This window comes from Lactuca sativa, chromosome 9 (genome assembly GCF_002870075.4).
Source record: "Lactuca sativa cultivar Salinas chromosome 9, Lsat_Salinas_v11, whole genome shotgun sequence".
Classification (NCBI taxonomy): Eukaryota; Viridiplantae; Streptophyta; class Magnoliopsida; order Asterales; family Asteraceae; genus Lactuca; species Lactuca sativa.
Window position 1 is genome coordinate 25,289,915 of NC_056631.2, and position 19,943 is coordinate 25,309,857.

A 19,943-nucleotide genomic window follows, 5' to 3' on the forward strand; every position below is an offset into this window, starting at 1 on the left:
GACCATTTAATTCATACTTATGGAAGTGAATTTAGCTTTTCTTTTTGAATTTTTTATATACTATAAAGAATACCGGATATTTAAAATTTAAAAGAAAAAAAAAATGACATAAAAATGATAAAGAAAACTGTTAGTTAAAAAAACAGTAAAAATAAGTAAAAAAAAAAGCTGAAATAAATATGTTAGTTAACAAAAAGTAAAGAGGTGAAATAAAAAAGAAAAAAATGAATATTTAAAATAAAGAATATTAAGGAAAACTGAAAAATATCATTTTGGTAAATATTTTTGAAAGCCCACTAGAATGGTAAATATTTTTTTCAATCACACTCGTATGGTCAAAAACTCTGTTTTTTAGGTTTTTAATTTTTTACATTTTTAAATACAAACAATCCATTATATATATATATATATATATATATATATATATATATATATATATATATATATATATATATATATATATATATATATATATATATATAGGGAGAGGATCAAATGAGAACACTTAAAAAGTTGAGAACGCGAAAACAATTGTAGACCAATCATTTTATGAGGGCATAAATGGAATTTTACCATTTAATTAAATTATGATATTCTAAATTTTAGTGATTATGATGACAATTACCCAAAATATCTCATTTTTAGATTCTTTTCTTTAATGAACCAATAATTAATAAAATCATGATTTAATATCTATCTAAGAAAACGTTTTTTTCATTTCATTTTTCATTTTTATGTTTTTATTTTTAGAAATCAAATATCAAAATAATGAATAATTTATCGGTTTACCTCATTTATTTTTTAAAAAAAAGTATCTTCATAAATAATGATTTATACATTTCATTTAAAAATGAATAAAATTGTAAATTATAAATGAATTAACTCAATTGTATTTATGAATACACTTGTAAAATCATAAATGAATAAAACCCGAAAAAAAGATTATAAAATCAACTAAAATGGTACTCATATATTAATAAATAAAACACATTTCTATTCATATAAGAATATAATTATAATAGCAAATGATTAAGTTAGAATATATATTTTTTGACACGGAAACTAATACTACAATTACAATTATAAATGAATAAAACACATTCGTGCTCCTTTCGAAAAAGGTATTGGTGTAGATGTTTCTTTGGTAAATCTCCCACCTCCCACTATATGTATGTTTATTCATTGTATCTGCAAAAATGTTAAAGAAACAATTATGTATAATTATATAGTCATTCACACATAAATACATTGATATTCACAAATGAATATCCTGTTATTCATAAATAAATATAGTCATTCAAACATAAATTCACACATAAATACATTGATATTCACAAATGAATATCCTGTTATTCATAAATAAATATAATCATTCAAACATAAATTCACACATAAATATACTGATATTCACAAATCAATATAAGAAAATAGTTGTTGCCATTTCGTTTCAACCCTCAATTCATCTCTTTTCTCATTCCTTTTTGTCAAGTATTACCACACCAAAATTTTAATGCTTAATTTGCTTGTGAAATCAAAGACCAAGAACTACAAAAAATTACCTTTCTAGTCATCGTTAGTTGTTGAATTTTGAATAAATCAAGACCCAAGAAACCTCCATTGAACCCACTTTTTGTTGTTGAAATTGATGAACTGATTTTTGCTCCTTCTTTCCCTTTCTTCTTCTCCGTTCCCTACAAAGAATAACCACCAGGATGGGGTTGTATTTTCCGGTTAAATCAAAAGAGGCAGCAGCCTCTTGGCTTTTTCCCCTCACCTGAATTGCTGTGGTTGCTTGCCTTGCTCCTCTCGGACTAGCCTCATGGAGTATTCATTGATGATTAACTGTAAAAATGAGACATCTGACATTATATTCGTATAAGATTACAACTGCAAGCATTCAAGTTCCATTTTTCTGAATTGAGGCATTTCATCGAGCACCTTATGTGCACAACTTATCTTCTTCCCTTATTAGCCAATTTTAATGAGTAAAGTACCATACCTGAGAAACATTTTCAAGCAAAAGAATTGTGAATCTTTGGTGCATACAATAAAATAAAAAGCAGAAGAGGTTCAAATCAGCATAACATTTGGCTTTCCAATTGATTTTGCAAGAAAAAAAACTACACATGTACAAATTCGAACAATATATAGCATTGTAAGACTCCAATCAAGAGAAGAGGTGGATTTTGAACAACATTTGCAAGGAAAAAAAACATAATGTTACCTGATTCAGAGTACTTCGTCACTACCCTGCTGCTCCGGAGTGGATGATCAAAATCCAGTAGTGTATCGCTGCTTGCTACCACCGATGAGTAGCAGTCGAGTTCACCAAATTGCCGACAAGGTTAAGAAAAAGAGATGTCGGCTGTAAGTCTCACTTTGAATGTGACGATGACGATGAAGAACGAACGTCATCATCGGGGTCTACCACTATTCGCTGCCTTGCGCTGGTGAGTAGATGTCGCCGTCAGCCGATGAGTAGAAGTCGTCAAGCCGATGGGATCTTTGGTGATGGAAGCGACAATGCGTATAAAGGGGAAATGGGGAGTCAGTGTCGGTTGTTCAGTCGATGCGTCTTATGAAACCCTAGAGAGATATATAGAGAGGATATAGATACGAGAATTAGAAAGGTAATTGGTGAGAGGGTGAGAAATTATAGGAAATAGGCAAAGTTACAATTCCTATAATACCCTTCTTACCATTTAAAAGTTACACATAAATGCCAATAGTTTTAGATTTTTACATAAATCACCCATTTAATATTAACCATTGATCTTAGTATTTAGATGGTCTAGATCTGTTCTCACGTTCTCAACCTTTTAGGTGTTCTCATTTGATCATAATCCTATATATATATATATATATATATATATATATATATATATATATATATATATATATATATATATATATATATATATATATATTAGCTATTTACACGCTAAGCACCGGGCGGCAAAGAGTTTCTTTCGGAATATAGTTTTAATGTGATTATTATTTTCCTTTAGACGTGAGCTATTCATTGCGGTCTTTTGGTAAACTATTTTGTGTCGGATAGTTCATTTCAATTGATAGTTTCTAGCTAAGTGCTTAGTCATACAATACAGCAGAAAGTTGAGTATACATTTGGAATTTCATCTAATAGTTTATACTTGATTTTACGATATATATACATTACAACAATCGGCAATAATGTAGTTTTGTACATTTATAACATGTCTAATAAAATGAGCATATAAAATACATATTTGAACAAATTGTAAAATAATAAGTTCTTGATTTTACCTTGTTAATCACATAAAACTTCTTTGTACAATCTAAAATCGACATAATAATAACCTGTTATATAATATATATATATATATATATATATATATATATATATATATATATATATATATATATATATATATATATATATATATACTAAAGACAATCTATTTATTACTTAAAAACAAAATAAATAATGATATATACCTCAAGAAAGAAAAAGGTCAATAAAAAATGATGCCTAACGGTGATAAGTTAAAATAAAATAAATTATTTTATTATATATTATGTTTAACAAATTGTTTAAAAAAAAGTAAATATAAAAATACCATTTTTCAAAACAAATCATTTTACTTTTTGTATAAATATACCCATTAAATTCCATATATTTAACTAACTACCAAGTGTCCAATCCCTTGAAACTTAAAAGAACATCATGGAGTCATTTGTTTCTCTCTTGCTAAAAGTATAACAAAATGAAAAAACCAAAAGGTTTTTGTATACATTAGAAAGTTTCCTTTTGTTTTGTTTTTTCATTATCGTGTGCATCTACATCTCCAACGTTTGAATTTGTACCAAAAATCATAAAACAAATGTTTACTCTTTTGTATGGGTGATTTTGGAATTTTAAAGCAATGTTTGCTCTTAAAGGCTTTCAAATAAGTTAAATTTTGTTGATTTAGACATGTAGGAATGATTTTATCCTATTTTTATAGTGGTGAAAGAATAAAAAATAAACAATGTCTTCGTTAAACAAAAATATTAATCATTTTTTAGTGCAGGGCCTAGGTGATTCTTTAAACATGAAAGTGTTAGCATATTTCAAGTTGCATACTAAAAAAAAAAAAAAAAAAAAAAAAAAAAAAAAACCTTACTATTACATGTTAATACTTCTTTGAACTAGCATATTTCAAGTTACATACACAAAAAAAAAACTTTACTATTACAGGTTCAATAAGCAGACACAAGCCTACTTTTCAAGTTGCTTTGAGCAGATTAACCTGCAAAATACCCACAAAATATTACTTTTCTCCATACTAACAGGAAAAAAAATGCAAAGTATGATGCTATAAATACACACATAGACACACGTTCACACACAGACATTATACTTTGAAAACATATGCAACTATAGCATTGTACTTCCACAGTACAGTGCTTTAATAAGAAAAGAAAGATTAAAAATGCTAAAATTAAAAGATGATTTGTAGAAAGTTCTATTACATTTTTTGTGTTGCTAATATTATTCAGTTAATGTTTTTCTTCTATATTTTTGGTGATATTCCAGGTTTCAGGTGAGAATTGAATCTCCACACACCCGACAATGCCAGCTGGCCAAAATTATATCCATGGTGGACTTTGAAAGAGTCTATACTTGATAAACTTACTTGAATATATGGAACTTCCAAATTGCATAAATGTAAATATTTCAAGCTTGGAGTAAAATAAAACAATAATCATGTCGGATTATCTATAACTATTCGCTAATTTTAACCCTGAAAAAAAGGAACAAATTATCTAGATACATGAAAGTAGGCAATTAAGTCGAGTTTAACTTGGAATTTTGCAAAAATAAAAGGAAAAGTTCCATATTCATTTTTCAGCATTAATGAAGAAAAATAACTTTTATAATCAAAAAGATTTACCTTCAGACATAGTGGCTGCTACTTGAGTTTTGAGAAAGTAATAGAGAAGCATTCAGCCTCATTTAGTTCAACTATACTGCTTGAGAAGCTTCTCTCTTGCCCTATTAACATCTTGAATTTCTTGATGTCTAATTATTAGTTTTAGTTCAATCACCCGTTGTTCTTCCTGCATAAAGAAAATGAAAGAAAATGAACACCACCGGCGCTACAAAATAAAAGACAGATACAAAGCATCAATAAAGAAGTGTTTGGTTTGTAGAATGTTTTTAAAATGAATTAGAATCTGATGTCACTCATTTGGAAGATATGGAATGGAATTGTCTCATGCATTGCATATAGGATTATTCTATTCTTTTAATATAAAGGAAGAATGAAATTGAAGATCTTCTACCCTCCACTACGAATGATAAAATTCATCAAACATGGAGTTTAAAGGATCCCAAAATATTTTTTCATTTCAGGCAATTCTCAAGTTAGATAGCTTATTTATCTTTTTCTTATGTCCCACTAAAACTGCAACAATTATCAATTTTAGGGAATTTTCAAGTTAAAGTTGCTCATATACCCATTTTCTAATGTTACAAATATTGAATTCATTTGTGGAACTTGAAAGGGTACTTTTAGACATCTGAATACAAGTGACGTAATTTTCCTAAACTATGTTATACAGTTGCCAAATAGCTTGGAATATAAAGTTTGCTCATAAAATTCAAACTTTAAAAAGGATAGTACGATATGGGTGCTACTTGTGGAATCGACTATGAACCAGAAATGGGCAGGGGAGAATACTCCAATCCAATTATCAATTGATGGGTTTGGATTGTATATTACACACAATCACCATTCAGAATTTTGGCCCAAGAAAAGCATCATCTGTTTGGCTTTAAACCATTAAGCCAGGTCATTAAGATAGCTGTCCAGATTAAGTGTTTAACCCGTTATGATTGCATAAACTGTTAAAGCAAACAAAAGGGTTATGGAGGGAGTACCTACTGCACTGCTGGCAAAACCTTTGGTGTTTGCCAGCTATGGCAACAACTGGTGTCTTGGAATGAGCTTCACAAACCCTATGCCTCCGATGATAGTCTCTGCAACTACTAAGGTCCGTTGTGCATCCATCCACCAACCATGACACCGACACACCATCCACAAGTGGCTTCTTGGACAGTTCATAAAAAGTGGTTGAATGTGAACCTACCAAACTCCACAAAGAAAGTCGCGTCCTCCATATTTTGATTATTTCCCATCACCTGCTGCAGCACATACACTCAACCACCTGAAACTACAAATCCATACACTCACAACCACCTGAAACTGCAAACGCACAACACATTCTTATATCGATCATAATTTGACAATTTTGATCTAATATATATGACGTTCACATGGTAGCCACGCCCACGAGTGTACGAGAAAAGCTGGAAAAAAAAAGTGAAAACGAACACAGAGAACATGGGAGCAACTCATAAGAATCAAAATTGAAAAAGGAGAGAGACGTATAAAGGACTTACAGAAACGAATTCTTTCTTGAAATTCGCTAATTTCACCATCACCACCTGACCTGGATTTCCAACTCCAAATGGTCCCCTGCGATGGGTTATGATTTTCAATTCAAAATCGGGAGCAGTTGAAGATGATGGCGGTGTTAATGATTATCATTTATCAAACACATATACACACACTGACGGAGGCTTGAAGTGAAGAATTGGGATTCAGGAAGAAAGGTGAGGGATTTCATCGTCGTTTACATCAAAGACCAACTCCATTCTTCGTAATACCTTCTTTTATCACCTCTTCGCTGGTGGTGACGGTTAGCGTTGTGGAGACTGTTAGGGCTTGTCGTCGTAACAGAAGGTAGAAGAGGGGCAAGAGAGAGTGGGCGATGGTGGAGGTAGCTTAAGGTTAGGATAATAGGATTTCCAGTGAATGGTGTGTAACGAAGGGTTATGGTAACATAGGGATACCGGATACGGAAGACGAGTAAGATAAACATAGAAGAGATGCTGCTGGTAGGATGGTAGTTCGGGAAGAAGGAGAAGCCGCGTAACGGACGACTTAGGATTTCTCAATGAATATGACTGATTTAGAGTTTCAGAATTGTGAGTAGAAATAAAAAAATATTATTTGATTCCCAAATTAATTCCATGAACGATTCATGTAGATGTATTGGATAACAGGGTGTACATGAGTTGAGTTAGTAGCTATTTTACTTTTTAAATTTCAAAAAATATGTAATTCTTTCTAATAAATTAAAATAATTTTACCTTATGTCATTATCTCATTAACTTAGACGGTTGTCACTTTTTGGTATCTTTGATTAAATGTTTTTTTTCATTTGTCATTTTCTTATTTTTATATCTTTTCTTAATTAACATATCATATTTATACCTCAATTAAATTGCATTAATTAAAATAACCAATAAATTATAATATTAGTACTCATATAATATTTAATATGTTTCATTTTATATTCAAATTTTAAATTTTAAATTTCAAATCTAAAGCTCCAACTTCATAAACTTGGCAAGAATTTTGAGATGCTTTCATGCATCGTCGGGGCTCAAAGTTAATTTTCACAAATCCAAAGTTTATGGCATTGGAGTGTCAGAGAATGAAATTGCTAGTTGCGTTAGAATTCTCGGTTGCGAGGCAGCCTCTCTTCTTTTTAAATATCTTGGAGTCTCTGTCGGAGCAAATATGTCCCAAAAAAGGAGCTGGCAACCCGTCATTGATCGTGTTCAAAATAAACTTTCTCTATGGAAAGCTAAAACTTTATCCTTTGGCGGTCGCCTAACTTTGGTTAAAGCTCCCTCTTTTTTATTTTTCCATTTTTAAAGCTCCGATTTCCATTATTGATAACCTCGAGAAACTGAGAAGACGGTTCTTATGGGGAGGAAGTGAAGAAAAACAAAAAATCAATTGGGTCGCTTGGAAGGTGGTGCTTGGGCCAAAATCGTTCGGTGGTCTCGGGGTCGGATCCTTGGCCTCGCTTAACTGGGCCCTCCTGACAAAATGGATATGGAGGTTTAAAACGGAAAATGACTCTCTTTAGAGGCGAGTGATTAGTAGTATTCATAGATGTGAAAGGAAACCTATCCACTCTTGGGCTAAAAAATCTCTCCCGGGCACTTGGAGTAGTATTGTCAATGTCTTCTCGACACTTGGCAATATTGATATTGATGTCACAGATATTTTTGAGTTTCAGGTGGGGGACGGGAAGAAAATTTTGTTTTGGCTAAATGATTGGCTAAAGAATGAGACTTTGGCAGTGAAATTCCCTTCTTTATATGCGTTAGACAAGAGGAAAAGTTGCCTTTTAGGAGACAGATGGGTGAATGGCGTTTTCTCGTGGGCTTGGAAGCGGAAACCCAACAATTCTCAGGAGCTATTGGAATTGGAATCTATTTTGGATGTTACAAGGATGGTTGTTAGATCCAATGGGCCCGACACTTGGAGATCAAGGTTAACTGATGATGGTTTTTTCCGTGTTTGCGATCTTAGGGCCCTCATTGACAGTAAATTGACTGCCCCGATAAATAATCCCACGGTTTGGCTTCACTTAGTTCCTATCAAGTGCATTAGCTTTGTTTGGAGGGCTTGTATGGGGCGTATTCCTACTACAGTAGCTCTTTCCAGGAGAGGTATCAACATGTCTTCTACTTCCTGTCAAATGTGCTTTAATGGTATGGACACTGCGGATCATATTCTCTTGGATTGTCCGATTGCCTTTGACTCTCTAAGATGGATTTTCAATTGGTGTGACATTTCTATTCAAAGGTTCCTTTCAATTTCAGATCTTGTTAATTTTGCCGCCTCATGGGGAACTGTCCAAAAAAGAGGAATATATTTATTGCTATCTGCTATGGGTTTCTATGGTGTATGTGGAAAGCAAGGAACGATGTATGGTTTAACAAAATCCAAGTGAACTCTTCAAAGTTGGCGGATAATGTGATTTCTATGGTTTTAGTTGGCTGAAATATAGGGGTAATTTTTGAAATTGTAGATGGGATTGTTGGGTTTGTTCCCCTTTTGACATTTTGTAATTTTTGTTTTTGTTTTTTCTTTTGTGCCCGGTCTTTTTCCTTTAGGCCGTGCTTTTAATGAATTCCGCCGGTTCCAAAAAAAAATTTCAAATTTAAATAATTTTTTGTTTAAATTTTTATATTTAATTTTTTGTTTTATCAAACCCGTATAACATACGTGTAACGACCCAAAATTTCACGTCCAAAAATTTCGTTTATAAAACATTACATAGAAAACGTTAACAATTAAAACATTGTTTAGTTGAACCATTTCACATCGAAAACCAAATTAAAAACCACAACATTCAATCGATCAAAATATTAGAGTATCAATCCAAGAATAAACTCGTAACGGCGGAACCAAGAGAGTGTGTGTGTGTGACATGTTGCTACCGCGCCGGCTCCTTTCCCCTAGTTGAGGAGGTACCTGAAACCAAAACTGAAAACCATAAGCACGAAGCTTAGTGAGTTCCCCCATAATACCTCATACCATGCAAGCATATAACAAACAACGTTCAGCTAGGAGTTACGGGCCTCGCCCACACTCGAGAAGATACGGGCCCTGCCCACACTTTGCTAGCCGGGAGATACGAGCCTCGCCCACACTTGTGAAGATACGGGCCCTGTCCACACTTCGCTAGCCGGGAGATACGGGCATCGACCACACTCTACTATCTGGGAGATACGGTCCCAGCCCACACTCCAACCTCGGAGAGATATGGGCCCTGCCCACACTCAACCGCTAACCCATAATATACAAGTATCACACAGACAACAAGCATAAGCAACTCTATCATGTTGACACATATATCATACTTGACTAAACCCAGAGATACGGGCTCGGCCCACACTCTAGTACTAACATCTCGTCTACACAAGTCGGCCTTAGTGCCTTAGACCCGTTTCTACTGAAAGGAAACTCACCTCGAAATGGCTGCTAATCTGGTCGAGAACTGACTGCCTACTGCTGCTCCGGAAATCCTCCGGCTGCAAATCCCACAACATACTCAGTCAATCACTGCTAACTGTCCATTGGGTAAAATGACCATTTTACCCCTGATCATGTCATAAGTCAAAGTCAAAGTCAACTTCAGTTGACCCGACTCGCCGAGTTGGCTCTCCAACTCGCCGAGTCCCTATCCAAACGACTGTCCTGGATCCCGACCCTACTCGTCGAGTTCTTCTTCTTAATTGAGGTTCAAGTCCTTCATCCTACTCGCCGAGTTGTATGAACAACTCGTCGAGTTCATCTTCATCCGAAGAACACTTTATGTTGTGACTCGCCGAGTTGTATGAACAACTCGCCGAGTCTGTTCTTGATCTAAGGATATTGCCTTGAACTCGCCGAGTCAGGGCATGGACTCGTCGAGTTCCTCCATGGATGAGTTTGGCTTCCAACTCACTGAGTCACACCCCGTGACTCACTACACCCACTCGAAACAACAAAATGGGGACAACTCGGAGACTCGCGAGCAGACTCGCCGAGTCTGATGAACGACTCGTCGAGTCGTCGCCATGCATTCACTATATACGCGATTTTACTCAAGTCCAGTCCATGCCATTTACAGATCTGGGTTCCTAGAGCATGAATGACACGTAAAGTTTCCAACTTTACGTGTAGATACTCACCAATGAGGGAGTTAGGGCTCAAAATGCCTCAAAAGGGTAGATCTAGGGTGAACAAGCAACATGGGTCCATAAAGGTAACAGATCTGAGCTCCTGGATCTCAATCTTGCCTAGATCTAAAGGCCAATCAACTTATTACGACTTATATTGCACATACAAGCTTGGGGATTGGCTCAAGAATGACTTAAATGAAGTAATAAGCATAGAAACAAGGGGAAAACGGGTTATACCTCAAAGGAACTGCTGAGAGAGCACAAAGATGCTCGGATCCCTTCCCTTCCTCTTGATCTACTCCCCTTTTGCCTCAAAACCTTCAAGAACACACAACAATTTCTTCAAACTCTCTATAAACAATCTTAGAACGAGGGTTGGGAGCTCTGAGGGTGAATGGGGGCTAGCCTGGGGCGGATATGGTGTTTAAATAGGGTGCAAACCCCTGAAACTTAGGGTTTCATCCAACAGCGGTGACTCGCCGAGTCGCCAACTTAAACGTGTCCCGGGTCCCGTATCTACTCGGCGAGTCGGACCTATGACTCGCCGAGTCCAAGGCTAAAAGAAAAGAGAATACCCAAATAAGATTTACGTACCAGGAACCAGGTGCTACAAATCTCCCCCACTTATTTTAGACTTCGTCCTCGAAGTTTGCTGCTCGACTCTGAAACAGCTCGGGTAATGCTCCATCATCTCGTCCATCGGCTCCCAAGTCCATTCCGAACCCTTGCGGTGCTGCCATTGCACCTTCACTAGCTCCACCTTCTTGCTCCTCAAATCCCTCAACTTCCTGTCGAGGATTGCGACTGGGCGCTCAATGTAATTCAGGCTGTCATCAACCTGTATATCCTCTAGCGGCACCACCGTTGAATCGTCCGCTAGGCACTTCCGCAGCTGAGAAACATGGAAAATGTTGTGGATCTGGTTGAGCTCGGCTGGCAGATCCAGCCTATACGCCACCTTGCCCACCCGGGCTACAACCCTGAACGGTCCGATGAATCTCGGGCCCAACTTGCCCTGCTTCCTGAATCGAATGATGCCTTTCCAAGGCGACACCTTCAGGAGAACCATATCCCCGACTTGGAACTCCAAGTCGGATCGACGCTTGTCGACGTAACTCTTCTGTCGACTCTGAGCAGTCTGAAGCCTGCTCCGAACCTGCTGGATCCTCTCGGTCGTCTTGAGCACCACTTCGGTGCTCCCCATAACTCTCTGGCCAACTTCACCCCAGCATATCGGGGTCCTGCACCTCCGTCCATACAACATCTCGAATGGATGGCGGTCGATACTCGCGTGGTAGTTGTTGTTGTAGGAGAACTCTGCCAAGGGAAGATAGGTATCCCAGCTACCACCGAAGTCCAACACGCACGCCCGCAACATATCCTCCAAGGTCTGGATGGTCCGCTCGCTCTGACCATCCGTCTGCGGGTGAAAGGCGGTGCTAAAATGCAAACGAGTGCCCAACTCGTCATGAAATCTCTTCCAAAATCTGGAAGTAAAACGCACATCCCTGTCCGAGATAATCGATACTGGCACCCCGTGTCGCGCCACGATCTCCCTGATATAGATGTCGGCCAATTTCTCGGCCGATATGCTCTCCTGAATCGGGATAAAGTGAGCACTCTTGGTCAATCGATCCACGATGACCTAAATCGAATCCACTCCACGCGCGGTCCTGGGAAGCTTCGTGATAAAATCCATTGTAATATCTTCCCATTTCCACAGTGGAATATCCAACGGCTGCATCTTGCCATGCGGTCTCTGATGTTCGGCCTTGACCTTCCTGCAGGTCAAGCACCGTTCAACGTACCATGCCACATCCCGCTTCATGCAGGGCCACCAATAATCTAGACGAAGATCCCTATACATCTTCGTCGCCCCCGGGATGAATAGAGAATCGGGACTTGTGCGCCTCCTCCATCAAAATCTGGCGCACGCCTCCGTGATACGGCACCCACACCCTACGATGTAGTGTCAATAGTCCTCGGCTATCATAATCAAAGGAGGAAACCTGACCCACCACACACTCGCTCTTCCGATGCTCCTCCTTGATAGCCTCCTATTGAGCCTCCCGAATTCGCTCCAACAGGGGAGTCACCACGGTCATCCTCACGCATACGTCCCTGATCGGCGCCGCCTTGCGGCTAAGCGCATCGGCCACCACATTGGCCTTCCCCGGGTGGTAGAGGATCTCGCAATCATAATCCTTCACCACGTCCAACCACCGACGCTGCCTCATGTTCAGATTCAACTGATCCATGAGGTACCTCAAACTCTGGTCCGTATAAATGGTACATCGAACCCCGTAGAGATAATGTCGCCAAATCTTGAGGGCAAAAACCACCGCCCCCAACTCCAAATCATGTGTCGGGTAGGTCGCCTCGTGAGGCTTGAGTTGCCTCGAGGCGTAGGCAATGACATGCCCCCTCTGCATCAATACCGTGCCCAACCCTGAAATGGACGCGTCACAATAAACCACAAAATCATCTACGCCCTCTGGCAGGGCTAAGATCTGCGCCTCGCACAATCTCTGTCTCAGTGTCTCAAATGCAGCCTGCTGCTCGGGTCCCCACTGAAAGACCACGGCTTTCTTCGTCAGCCGCGTCAGGAGTACGGCTATCTTGGATAAATCCTGAATAAATCTCCGATAGTAGCCTGCTAATCCCAGGAAACTCCGAATCTCAGATGGAGACTTCGGAACCTCCCATCTCATCACGGCCTCGACCTTGGCCGGATCGACCAAAATCCCGTTCTGGTTGACGAGGTGTCCAAGAAATTGCACCTCGCGCAACCAGAACTCACACTTGGAGAACTTGGCATACAAGCTCTCCCTCCTCAGGGTCTCCAACACTTCCCTCAGATGTTCCTCATGCTCCTCCTGAGTCTTGGAATAAACCAAGATGTCATCGATAAAGACTATCACAGACCGATCCAGTATCGGTCTGCATACGCGGTTCATGAGGTCCATGAACGCGGCAGGAGCATTGGTGAGCCCAAACGGCATCACCACGAACTCATAATGGCCATAGCGCGTACGAAACTCGGTCTTCTGCGTATCCTCCTCGCTGACCCTCATTTGATGGTATCCCGAATGCAAATCGATCTTGGAAAACCAAGACGCTCCCTGAAGCTGGTCAAAGAGATCATCAATCCTCGAGAGTGGGTAACGGTTCTTCACCGTTACCTTATTCAGCTCCTGATAATCTATGCACATCCGGTGCGACCCATCCTTCTTCTTCACAAACAGGATCGGGGCTCCCCAGGGTGAACTACTCGGACGAATAAATCTCTTGCCTAGCAGCTCCTGCAGCTGCGTAGACAACTCCTGCATCTCGGGAGGAGCCAACCGATACGGTGTTTTGGCTATCGGAGTCACACCAGGAACGAGGTCAATCCTGAACTCCACCTGCCGCTCCGGAGGTATCCCAGGAAGCTCCTCTGGGAAAACATCTGCGAAATCTCGCACCACCGGAACCTCACTCACTGTCGCCTTACCCGCCTCCCGGGTATCCATCACATACGCGACATATCCTGCGCATCCCTGCTGAAGGTAGCGCCTCGCCCTCGCTGCTGAACATACTACGGGTCCATACTGCGGCCTCTCGCCATGAATCACTAACTCTCCCCCGCCTGGGGTCCTGACCCGCACTAGCTGTTGCACGCAATCTATCACCGCCCCATTAGGGCTCAACCAATCCATGCCTATAATCACCTTGTTCCCACGCAGCGGAATAAGAACCAAGTCTACTAAGAAACGCTCCTCAAACAGACGCAATACGCAATCCCGAAACACCATCGATGCTCGCACCGATCGATCATCAGCAATCTCTACCTCCAAAGGGCAATCCAACATGCCTGAAGACTCACGAAACTTCTTGCTAAGCGCAAGGGACACAAATGATCGGGATGCACCCGAGTCGAATAACACCTGAACTGGGATACCGTTCACATGGAACGATCCTAAAACATATATATATATATATATATATATATATATATATATATATATATATATATATATACCGAGCACATATCAATATCATAACATCATAAAATAAAAATAGAGGGAAAGAATCATACCCGTCACCACATCGGGTGCGGCGCGTGCCTCCTCGGTAGTCAACTGGAATTCTCGGCTCCTCACCACCGGAGCCTCTGCCTTGCCCTGTCGGCCATCCGTGATCCGCAGGGTCGCTGGAGCTGGCGCCTTCACCGGCGCTGAAACTGTCAACTGGGGGCAATTGGCCTTCTTGTGGCCCCTCTGGTTGCAGTGGAAACACATCAACTCAGACGTCTGAATAGCCGAAACTGGAGTAGTAAAATCCCTGCTAAAGTGCCCCGCCTTGCCGCACTTGTAGCAACCTGCTGATCCCATCCTGCATGCTCCCTCATGCGTCCTGCCGCATTTCCCGCAGCGGTCAGGTCCTCCTTGGCCTTTCGGCCTCCCATCTGATCCTCTGGGCTTCTTTCCTGAAGCCCCAATCACCTGCCCCGCCTCTGCCTTCCTCTTCCGAATGTGCTCTAAATCAATCTCCCTTTCTCTCGCCCTGGCGATCATGGACTCCAGGGTAGGGCAAGCTGAAAAGTTGACATGTTCCCGGATGTTAGCCCGTAGCATATCATGATAACGGGTCCTCCTCATATCCTCGTCACCCGCATACTGGGGCACCAACAAGGCCCTCTCCCGGAACTTGGTGGTGATCTCCGCCACATTCTCTGTCGTCTGCCTCATGTCCAAAAACTCCCTGGCCAGCTGCTGAAGCTCGACAGCCGGTGCAAACTCTGCCCTGAACCTGGTCACAAAGTCCGACCAGGTCATAGCCTCGATAGCTAAGGCTCCTAACGAGTCACTCACTGACTCCCACCAATCCCGGGCTCGGTCTCGTAAGCACCCTGCTGTATACCTCACCTTCGACCCCTCGGGGCAGAAGCTAGTCAACTGTGCAGACTCAATGTCTGCAATCCATCGCCTGGCAGCAATAGGGTCTTTCACCCCGTGGAAATCCGGCGCACCACTGCCCCTGAAGTCCTTAAAGGACAATGTGCGAGATCCTGACTGGCCAGATGCCATGTCACTCCTGAACGCCCTGAGGCGATCCTCCATCAACTCGATGATCCCTTCCTTGATCGACCCGAAGATAATGGGATTCGACTCAAGGATACCCCTGGTGATATCTGACGCGATGAACTCGCGTAGTCCCTCATCTACCGGCTCAGAACCTGATCCCGAACCTGACCCCTCTCCTGAACCGCCATCTACCGGCCTTGATCGAAATACCACCATTCTGTAATACATAATAACACACATTAGTGATACTGATATTTCCTAAGGGATCACAACTACTTACAAGTTCCCTGGTCTTATCTTGGCCTTCCTTGGTTCGGGTATGGATCCTCTGCTTTTAGTAGTACGGGCCCATACTACCTTCCACATCTATCCGTACCTTCTTCAAGGACTGCCTCGACTCCACCAGATCCCTTCCAATACGGCTGATCACTACTATACTCATCCTAGGCTTGCCCTAGGGAAATCTCAGACTCCACCCTACCAGGTCCTCAGCTGCTGAAGGCCTCTTAGTAGTGCCAATTAACCATTACCTGAACACCATCACATGCGGTGAGGCTCGGATAATCCTTCGAGTAACAGGTTCACCCCTACAACGGTTAGACTCAAACGAGAGTTGCGCAATAGAGCCAAATCCAGCACTCTAAGATTATTCAACCCTGATCACATGTGACGTGACGTATTCACCTAATGGCTAACTCCCACCACTCAGAGTCCCACAAAGCACAAAGCAAGCAGCATTCGAACTAAGGGAACAATCTCATTCAACTCTATCGGCTTACAGGAACCGTACTAGCATATAATGCTAAGCTCATACCATCAGACATAACCTAATCAGGCTATCCTACTTGCTGTCTACTCAATACTAGCATGCAATTCTCATACAGCTGAAACACATAAAGCAGGCACATAAGGCATCACTCCTAGATCCTTAGTCCTATTCTAGCATGCTGTTCTACAAAAGCTGATAAACATAACATAAACTTGTATGGGTACTTTGGGGAATACTTACTTGAGCTCGGCCGGTCGCGCACATCACACACTTCGTTCTTTCTCAAAACTCTTTTCTCAATTTTTGAAAACATTTTCTTTTAGAAAATCTTTTAATCCCTCGATTTGAGTTCAGACACCCCCGAAGGTGTGTCCGAATCCCTCAAACCAGGGCTCTGATACCAACTTGTAACGACCCAAAATTTCACGTCCAAAAATTTCGTTTATAAAACATTACATAGAAAACGTTAACAATTAAAACATTGTTTAGTTGAACCACTTCACATCGAAAACCAAATTAAAAACCACAACATTCGATCGATCAAAATATCAGAGTATCAATCCCAGAATAAACTCGTAACTGCGGAACCAAGAGAGTGTGTGTGTGTGTGTGTGACATGCTGCTACCGCGCCAGCTCCTTTCCCCTAGTTGAGGAGGTACCTGAAACCAAAACTGAAAACCGTAAGCACGAAGCTTAGTGAGTTCCCCCATAATACCTCATACCATGCAAGCATATAACAAACAACGTTCAACTAGGAGTTACGGGCCTTGCCCACACTTGGGAAGATACGGGCCCTGCCCACACTTCGCTAGCCGGGAGATACGAGCCTCGCCCACACTTGTGAAGATACGGGCCCTGTCCATACTTCGCTAGCCGGGAGATACGGGCATCGACCACACTCTACTATCTGGGAGATACGGGCCCAGCCCACACTCCAACCTCGGAGAGATATGGGCCCTGCCCACACTCAACCGCTAACCCATAATATACAAGTATCACACAGACAACAAGCATAAGCAACTCTATCATGTTGACACATATATCATACTTGACTAAACCCAGAGATACGGGCTCGGCCCACACTCTAGTACTAACATCTCGTCTACACGAGTCGGCCTTGGTGCCTTAGACCCGTTTCTACTGAAAGGAAACTCACCTCGAAATGGCTGTAATCTGGTCGAGAACTGACTGCCTACTGCTGCTCCGGAAATCCTCCGGCTGCAAATCCCACAACATACTCAGTCAATCACTGCTAACTGTCCATTGGGTAAAATGACCATTTTACCCCTGATCATGTCATAAGTCAAAGTCAAAGTCAACTTCAGTTGACCCGACTCGCCGAGTTGGCTCTCCAACTCGCCGAGTCCCTATCCAAACGACTGTCCTGGATCCCGACCCTACTCGTCGAGTTAGGCGTTGTCTCGACGAGTTCTTCTTCTTAACTGAGGTTCAAGTCCTTCATCCTACTCGCCGAGTTGTATGAACAACTCGTCGAGTTCATCTTCATCCGAAGAACACTTTATGTTGTGACTCGCCGAGTTGTATGAACAACTCGCCGAGTCTGTTCTTGATCTAAGGAGATTGTCTTGAACTCGCCGAGTCAGGGCATGGACTCGCCGTGTTCCTCCATGGATGAGTTTGGCTTCCAACTCACTGAGTCACACCCCGTGACTCACTACACCCACTCGACACAACGAAAAGGGGACAACTCGGAGACTCGCGAGCAAACTCGCCGAGTCGTCGCCATGCAATCACTATACACGCGATTTTGCTCGAGTCCAGTCCATGCCATTTACAGATTTGGGTTCCTAGAGCATGAATGACACGTAAAGTTTCCAACTTTACGTGTAGATACTCATCAATGAGGGATTTAGGGCTCAAAATGCCTCAAAAGGGTAGATCTAGGGTGAACAAGCAACATGGGTCCATAAAGGTAACAGATTTGAGCTTCTGGAGCTCAATCTTGCCTAGATCTAAAGGCCAATCAACTAATTACGACTTATATTGCACATACAAGCTTGGGGATTGGCTCAAGAATGACTTAAATGAAGTAATAAGCATAGAAACAAGGGGAAAACGGGTTATACCTCAAAGGAACTGCTGAGAGAGCACAAAGATGCTCGGATCCCTTCCCTTACTCTTGATCTACTCCCCTTTTGCCTCAAAACCTTCAAGAATACACAACAATTTCTTCAAACTCTCTATAAACAAGCTTAGAACGAGGGTTGGGAGCTCTAAGGGTGAATGGGGGCTGGCCTGGGGCGGATATGGTGTTTAAATAGGGTGCAAACCCCTGAAACTTAGGGTTTCATCCAACAGCGGTGACTCGCTGAGTCGCCAACTTAAACGTGTCCCGGGTCCCGTATCTACTCGGCGAGTCGGACCTATGACTCGCCGAGTCCAAGGCTAAAAGAAAAGAGAATACCCAAATAAGATTTACGTACCAGGAACTAGGTGCTACAATACGGGTCTCACACCTAGTATGTGTAATAAGATATATATATATATATATATATATATATATATATATATATATATATATATATATATATATCCACTAATGAGAAAATGGTAAGAAGGTAAGAAGAAATAGTAATTAATGATTCATAAAGGGAAAAATTGTAATATTGGAGCCAATGATTTATTTAAGTAAGTGGTTTTAAAAAGGATAGGAGTAGGTCACGTATCAATGTAGATATTAAATACTCCCATCAGTTACAAATAAAAAATGGTATATAAAAACTGCAGTTTTTAACTCTATTTTCTTGTCTGGGTTTTTTTTTGGAACGAATACACATGATATATAAAGAGCAACCAACCTGTGAAGAAGCTCACATATACATCCACTAATTTCCATATTCAAAAGGCAGAGGGTTACTGATTCACGTTTCACAACCAAGAGAAGAAGACGCTGATGGGTTATGGTCATAAGACATCCTATGTGCTCATACAAACCCTAATGCTTGGATCTAGGTTTCTCTATTGTATATGCTTTGAATCCAAGACTATAAACCCTAATTTTAGCATACAAGTAATCATATTAGATATTAGAATAGGTTTATAATGTTACCTTGATTGTTATGTAGCAATAACAATCACAATTCCTCCTTGAATTGACTTTGGAAGGCTTAGAGTCACAAGTGTCACTTCTCTAATGGTTCACAAACACCATAAGCAAGAGGATGAAGAGGAGAGAGGATGGAGGCTGCCTAAAATGTGTTCTAACCCTAGAAAGAAGTTCCCCACGTTTTTTAGCCTTAAGGGTTCTATATATAGTGAGGCTATTAGGGTTATCTAACAAGGAAACCCTAATTTGGTTACTTAATCCCTAAGCAACCCATGGAGCCCTTTCCTTAAGGCCTTGGACGATTTCATATGGGCTTCCCCCATAGAATTCGTCCACCTTATAATATAAGGCAATCCATGGCCCAAATTGCAATTATCTTATAATTACAATTCCAGTCCCTTAAGTTTAATTAATCTCTTTTAGTCACAAAACTAATTACCAATTAATTATTGACTAATATTAATTAAACAATATGATTTCTC

The 19,943-nt window shown here is 40.6% G+C and overlaps 1 long non-coding RNA gene across 1 annotated transcript; it reads right to left on the reverse strand.

The window, feature by feature from the left end:
* Positions 1–4,125: 4,125 nt before the first annotated feature.
* On the reverse strand, positions 4,126–7,033 carry LOC111876028 (uncharacterized). The gene is made up of 3 exons (XR_002844882.2): positions 5,906–7,033; positions 4,917–5,082; positions 4,126–4,271 (listed from the first exon to the last, which is right to left on the reverse strand). It is a non-coding gene; the product is annotated as an uncharacterized LOC111876028 (long non-coding RNA).
* Positions 7,034–19,943: the final 12,910 nt, after the last annotated feature.